Source organism: Schistocerca nitens, chromosome 3 (assembly GCF_023898315.1).
Source record: "Schistocerca nitens isolate TAMUIC-IGC-003100 chromosome 3, iqSchNite1.1, whole genome shotgun sequence".
Classification (NCBI taxonomy): Eukaryota; Metazoa; Arthropoda; class Insecta; order Orthoptera; family Acrididae; genus Schistocerca; species Schistocerca nitens.
The window spans coordinates 583,631,210-583,637,932 of NC_064616.1; the positions used below are offsets into that span (position 1 = coordinate 583,631,210).

Here is a 6,723-nt window from a genome sequence, read left to right on the forward strand (position 1 = left end):
ATGCATATTGATGGTAGGCAATGAAATCCTCATAATACCTTTTTGTTAAACTTTACAGGAGAAGATAACTCACATTTCACAGACACATATCACTGTATTAACTTTAAATGCCACAACAGTTACTACTAAAAAAACTAAACTTCTCTCAAACAGGTCATGAAGGCCCAACGGTACCGACCGGCCACCGTGTCATCATCAGACCACAGGCATCACTGAATGCGGATATGGAGGGGCATGTGGTCAGCACACCGCTCTCTCGGCCGTATGTCAGTTTCCGAGACCGGAGCCGCTACTTCTCAATCAAGTAGCTCCTCAATTTGCCTCATAAGGGCTGAGTGCACCCTGCTTGCCAACAGCACTCAGCAGACCGGATGGTCACCCATCCAAATGCTAGCCCAGCTCGACAGTGCTTAAGTACGGTGATCTGACGGGAACCGGTGTTACCACTGCGGCAAGGCCATTGGCCCAAGAGTTACTACACTTACAACAAATTACACTCATAAGCACTCAGCGTTTGCTTAAGAGTATCTTCCACTAGCTCGGAAGAATAACTGTATTAAATGTGATACTTCTATTCATATTCATGTAATAGTAGAAAAGTACAGCAGATATTAAGAATAATTTCACAGGAAATGATTTGCAAGCAGCTATTCTCAATGGTTTTGTTTTATACAAATCAGATATACGAGTAATATCTTACTTGCGTGGACAAGTTATCTGAGCAGAAGAAACTAAAGGGTATGGGAGAAATGTTTTTAAACTTCATGGTGAGTCACTTTCTCATCAGAGTAAAATATCAAAAATCTTACTTATTGCAAATTATAAAATTTATATCCTTGCATAGAAACATCAAATTTCCAGCAGTTTAACAAACCTTGATCAGTTTGAGATAGCAGTAAAAAAAGAGATAAGTAACAGAGGAAGTTTGGTTGGCATACTCAAAAATTACCTTGTTACAAGAATTATTCATTCTGCCAAAATGAGTAATTTGAACTTTCTGTATATGCTCCACTATATTTCTTACTTGCAGATAGGTATGGGTATACAATGTTTAAATCACAAGTGATACTTTTCTTCTCCTGGGGGATTTTAACGCCCACAATCCCCTGTGGGGTGGAACGAAGGTTACTGGCCGAGGCAGAGAGGTCGAGAATCTCATCTGGACCTTGCCGTTGGTGGGGAGGCTTGCGTGCCTCAGCGATACAGATAGCCGTACCGTAGGTACAACCACAACGGAGGGGTATCTGTTGAGAGGCCAGACAAACGTGTGGTTCCTGACGAGGGGCAGCAGCCTTTTCAGTAGTTGCAAGGGCAACAGTCTGGATGAGTGACTGATCTGGCCTTGTAACAATAACCAAAACGGCCTTGCTGTGCTGGTACTGCGAACGGCTGAAAGCAAGGGGAAACTACAGCCGTAATTTTTCCCGAGGGCATGCAGCTTTACTGTATGATTAAATGATGATGGCATCCTCTTGGGTAAAATATTCCGGAGGTAAAATAGTCCCCCATTCGGATCTCCGGGCGGGGACTACTCAAGAGGATGTCGTTATCAGGAGAAAGAAAACTGGCGTTCTACGGATCGGAGCGTGGAATGTCAGGTCCCTTAATCGGGCAGGTAGGTTAGAAAATTTGAAAAGGGAAATGGATAGGTTAAAGTTAGATATAGTGGGAATTAGTGAAGTTCGGTGGCAGGAGGAACAAGACTTCTGGTCAGGTGATTACAGGGTTATAAACACAAAGTCAAATAGGGGTAATGCAGGAGTAGGTTTAATAATGAATAGGAAAATAGGAACGCGGGTAAGCTACTACAAACAGCTTAGTGAACGCATTATTGTGGCCAAGATAGATACGAAGCCCACACCTACTACAGTAGTACAAGTTTATATGCCAACTAGCTCTGCAGATGACGAAGAAATTGAAGAAATGTATGATGAAATAAAAGAAATTATTCAGATAGTGAAGGGAGACGAAAATTTAATAGTCATGGGTGACTGGAATTCGAGTGTAGGGAAAGGGAGAGAAGGAAACGTAGTAGGTGAATATGGATTGGGGCTAAGAAATGAAAGAGGAAGCCGCCTGGTAGAATTTTGCACAGAGCACAACTTAATCATAGCTAATACTTGGTTTAAGAATCATGATAGAAGGTTGTATACATGGAAGAACCCTGGAGATACTAAAAGGTATCAGATAGATTATATAATGGTAAGACAGAGATTTAGGAACCAGGTTTTAAATTGTAAGACATTTCCAGGGGCAGATGTGGACTCTGACCACAATCTATTGGTTATGACCTGTAGATTAAAACTGAAGAAACTGCAAAAAGGTGGGAATTTAAGGAGATGGGACCTGGATAAACTGAAAGAACCAGAGGTTGTACAGAGTTTCAAGGAGAGCATAAGGGAACAATTGACGGGAAGGGGGAAAGAAATACAGTAGAAGAAGAATGGGTAGCTTTGAGGGATGAAGTAGTGAAGGCAGCAGAGGATAAAGTAGGTAAAAAGACGAGGGCTAATAGAAATCCTTGGGTAACAGAAGAAATATTGAATTTAATTGATGAAAGGAGAAAATATAAAAGTACAGTAAATGAAGCAGGCAAAAGGGAATATAAACGTCTTAAAAATGAGATCGACAGAAAGTGCAAAATGGCTAAGCAGGGATGGCTAGAGGACAAATGTAAGGATGTAGAGGCTTGTCTCACTAGGGGTAAGATAGATACTGCCTACAGGAAAATTAAAGAGACCTTTGGAGAGAAGAGAACCACTTGTATGAATATCAAGAGCGCAGATGGCAACCCAGTTCTAAGCAAAGAAGGGAAGGCAGAAAGGTGGAAGGAGTATATAGAGGGTTTATACAAGGGCGATGTACTTGAGGACAATATTATGGAAATGGAAGAAGATGTAGATGAAGATGAAATGGGAGATACGATACTGCGTGAAGAATTTGACAGAGCACTGAAAGACCTGAGTCGAAACAAGGCCCCCGGAGTAGACAACATTCCATTGGAACTACTGACGGCTTTGGGAGAGCCAGCCCTGACGAAACTCTACCATCTGGTAAGCAAGATGTATGAAACAGGCGAAATACCCTCAGACTTCAAGAAGAATATGATAATTCCAATTCCAAAGAAAGCAGGTGTTGACAGATGTGAGAATTACCGGACAATCAGTTTAATAAGCCACAGCTGCAAAATACTAACACGAATTCTTTACAGACGAATGGAAAAACTAGTAGAAGCGGACCTCGGGGAAGATCAGTTTGGATTCCGTAGAAATACTGGAACACGTGAGGCAATACTGACCTTACGACTTATCTTAGAAGAAAGATTAAGGAAAGGCAAACCTACGTTTCTAGCATTTGTAGACTTAGAGAAAGCTTTTGACAATGTTGACTGGAATACTCTCTTTCAAATTCTAAAGGTGGCAGGGGTAAAATACAGGGAGCGAAAGGCTATTTTTCAATTTGTACAGAAACCAGATGGCGGTTATAAGAGTCGAGGGGCATGAAAGGGAAGCAGTGGTTGGGAAGGGAGTAAGACAGGGTTGTAGCCTCTCCCCGATGTTATTCAATCTGTATATTGAGCAAGCAGTAAAGGAAACAAAAGAAAAATTCGGAGTAGGTATTAAAATCCATGGAGAAGAAATAAAAACTTTGAGGTTCGCCGATGACATTGTAATTCTGTCAGAGACAGCAAAGGACTTGGAAGAGCAGTTGAACGGAATGGACAGTGTCTTGAAAGGAGGGTATAAGATGAACATCAACAAAAGCAAAACGAGGATAATGGAATGTAGTCGAATTAAGTCGGGTGATGTTGAAGGTATTAGATTAGGAAATGAGACACTTAAAGTAGTAAAGGAGTTTTGCTATTTGGGGAGCAAAATAACTGATGATGGACGAAGTAGAGAGGATATAAAATGTAGACTGGCAATGGCAAGGAAAGCGTTTCTGAAGAAGAGAAATTTGTTAACATCGAGTATAGATTTAAGTGTCAGGAAGTCTTTTCTGAAAGTATTTGTATGGAGTGTAGCCATGTATGGAAGTGAAACATGGACGATAAATAGTTTGGACAAGAAGAGAATAGAAGCTTTCGAAATGTGGTGCTACAGAAGAATGCTGAAGATTAGATGGGTAGATCACTTAACTAATGAGGAGGTACTGAATAGGATTGGGGAGAAGAGGAGTTTGTGGCACAACTTGACCAGAAGAAGGGATCGGTTGGTAGGACATGTTCTGAGGCATCAAGGGATCACCAATTTAGTATTGGAGGGCAGCGTGGAGGGTAAAAATCGTAGGGGGAGACCAAGAGATGCATACACTAAGCAGATTCAGAAGGATGTAGGTTGCAGTAGGTACTGGGAGATGAAGAAGCTTGCACAGGATAGAGTAGCATGGAGAGCTGCATCAAACCAGTCTCAGGACTGAAGACCACAACAACAACAACAACAACTAGACCTCTGCCTCTTAAACACTGGCGCCTCCACACATTTCAGTGTGGCGCATGGCACGTTCTCGGCCATAGATCTGTCGTGGTGCAGCCCAGGGCTTGTACCATCGGTCCACTGGAGAGTCCACGAGGGCTTGTGTGGTAGTGACCATTTTCCCATCTTCCTTTCACTACCACAGCGTCGCTCCCTTGAACGCTCGCCTAGATGGGCATTTAGCAAGGCAAACTGGGACACGTTCTCCTCTGCTGCCACTGTTGAATCTCTCCCCCACGGTACCATCGATGTGGCGGTTGAGACACTGACTGCAGCGATTGTTTCCGCTGCGGAACGTACCATTCCTCGTTCGTTAGGGTGCCCCCGGCGAAAGTCAGTGCCTTCGTGGTCTCCAGAGGTCGCTGAAGCCATTAAAGAACGTCGGCGGGCTCTTCAGCGACATAAGCGGCACCCGTCTCTGGAGAACCTCATTTTATTCAAACGTCTCCGTGCTCAGGTCCGGAGGCTTATCAAACGGCGGAAACAGGAGTGCAGGGAGAGGTACGTTTCCAACATTGGTTCCCGTACTTCGCCCTCCCAGGTGTGGATGAAGATTCGGCGCATCTTTGGATTGCAGTACTCTACAGGTGTCCCAGGGCTTACCATCAACGGGGCGGTATCCACCGATGCCGATGCAATCGCCGAGCATTTCGCACAGCACTATGTTCGGGCCTCTGCGTCGGGGAATTACCCGCCTGCGTTTCGCGCGCTCAAACGCCGGGAGGAAGGCAGGCAAACGGCTTTCTTTTGCTTCTCGCCGCCCTGAGGCGTATAACGCCCCATTTAGTTTGTGGGAACTCCAAAGCGCCCTGGCACAGTGCCCCGATACAGCCTCTGGGCCAGATGGCGTCCACAATCAGATGCTCAAACACCTGTCCCCGGACTGTCAGCGATGTGTTCTTGCCATCTTCAACCGTATATGGGGCGATGGTGTCTTTCCGTCGCAGTGGCGAGAAAGTACCATCATTCCGGTGCTGAAGCCTGGTAAGGACCCGCTTAATGTGGATAGCTATCGGCCCATCAGCTTGACAAATACTCTGTGCAAGCTACTGGAACGTATGGTGAGTCGACGGCTGTGTTGGCTGCTCGAGTCTCGGGGTTTTCTGGCTCCATGCCAGAGCGGCTTCCGTCAGGGCCGTTCCACCGCCGATACTTTGGTCTTCCTTGAGTCTGCAATCTGCACTGCTTTTTCCAGGCGCCAACACCTCGTCTCCGTCTTTTTCGACCTCTCCAGAGCATATGACACGACGTGGCGGCACCATATTCTCGCCACGTTGCACGGGTGGGGCCTCCGGGGCTCTCTCCCCATTTTTATTCAGAATTTTTTATCTGTTCGGACATTCCGCGTTTCAATTGACACATCCCATAGTTCACTTCATATCCAGGAGAACGGCGTTCCACAGGGCTCTGTATTGAGCGTGCCCCTTTTCCTTGTGGCCGCTAATGGCCTTGCAGCAGCAGCAGTAGGGTCGTCTGTCTCACCCACGTTATACGCTGACGATTTCTGCATCTTTTTCAGCTCCTCCACCATTAGTGTTGCAGAACGTAGGTTGCAGGAAGCCATACGCAAGGCGCAGGCGTGGGCCCTAGCCCATGGGTTTCAATTTTCTCCTGCGAAGACTTGTGTTATGCACTTTTGTCGGCGTCGAACATTCAATCCCCACCCTGAGCTTTATCTTCAGGATGCCATGCTCAGGGTTGTTGACACTTACCGTTTTCTGGGATTGCTGTTCGATGCCCGACTTACTTGGCTTCCACATATTCGTCAGCTCAAGCGTCAGTGCTGGCAGCATGTGAATGCCCTCCGCTGCCTCAGCAACACAACTTGGGGTGCAGATCGTAATACGCTGCTGCAGCTCTACAAAGCCCTCGTGCTGTCCCGACTGGATTATGGGAGTGTGGCGTATGGCTCAGCGTCGCCCTCAGCGTTGCAACTGCTGGACCCCGTTCACCACTGTGGGGTTCGACAGGCGACAGGAGCATTCCGCACCAGTCCTGTTAATAGCCTACTTGCTGAGGCTGGGGTTCCTCCGCTCCACATTCGGCGTCTACAATCTTAGCCAACTATGCTGCCCACGTTCGTTGTTCGCCTCGTCACCCTAACTACCGTCTCCTTTTCGCTAATGCGGCAGTCCATACCCCACACCGGCGGCCTCGATCAGGCGATACCATTGGGATCCGTGTTCGGTCACTCCTTAGTGACCTCGAGTCTTTGCCTCTTCCATCTGCTTTTCAGGTCCACCCACAT

At 46.2% G+C, this 6,723-nt stretch overlaps 1 pseudogene; it reads right to left on the reverse strand.

Annotated features, from left to right (window-relative positions):
- Positions 1-347: 347 nt before the first annotated feature.
- LOC126249953 (5S ribosomal RNA) lies at positions 348-465 on the reverse strand (annotated as a pseudogene).
- Between the last annotated feature and the right edge of the window lie 6,258 nt (positions 466-6,723).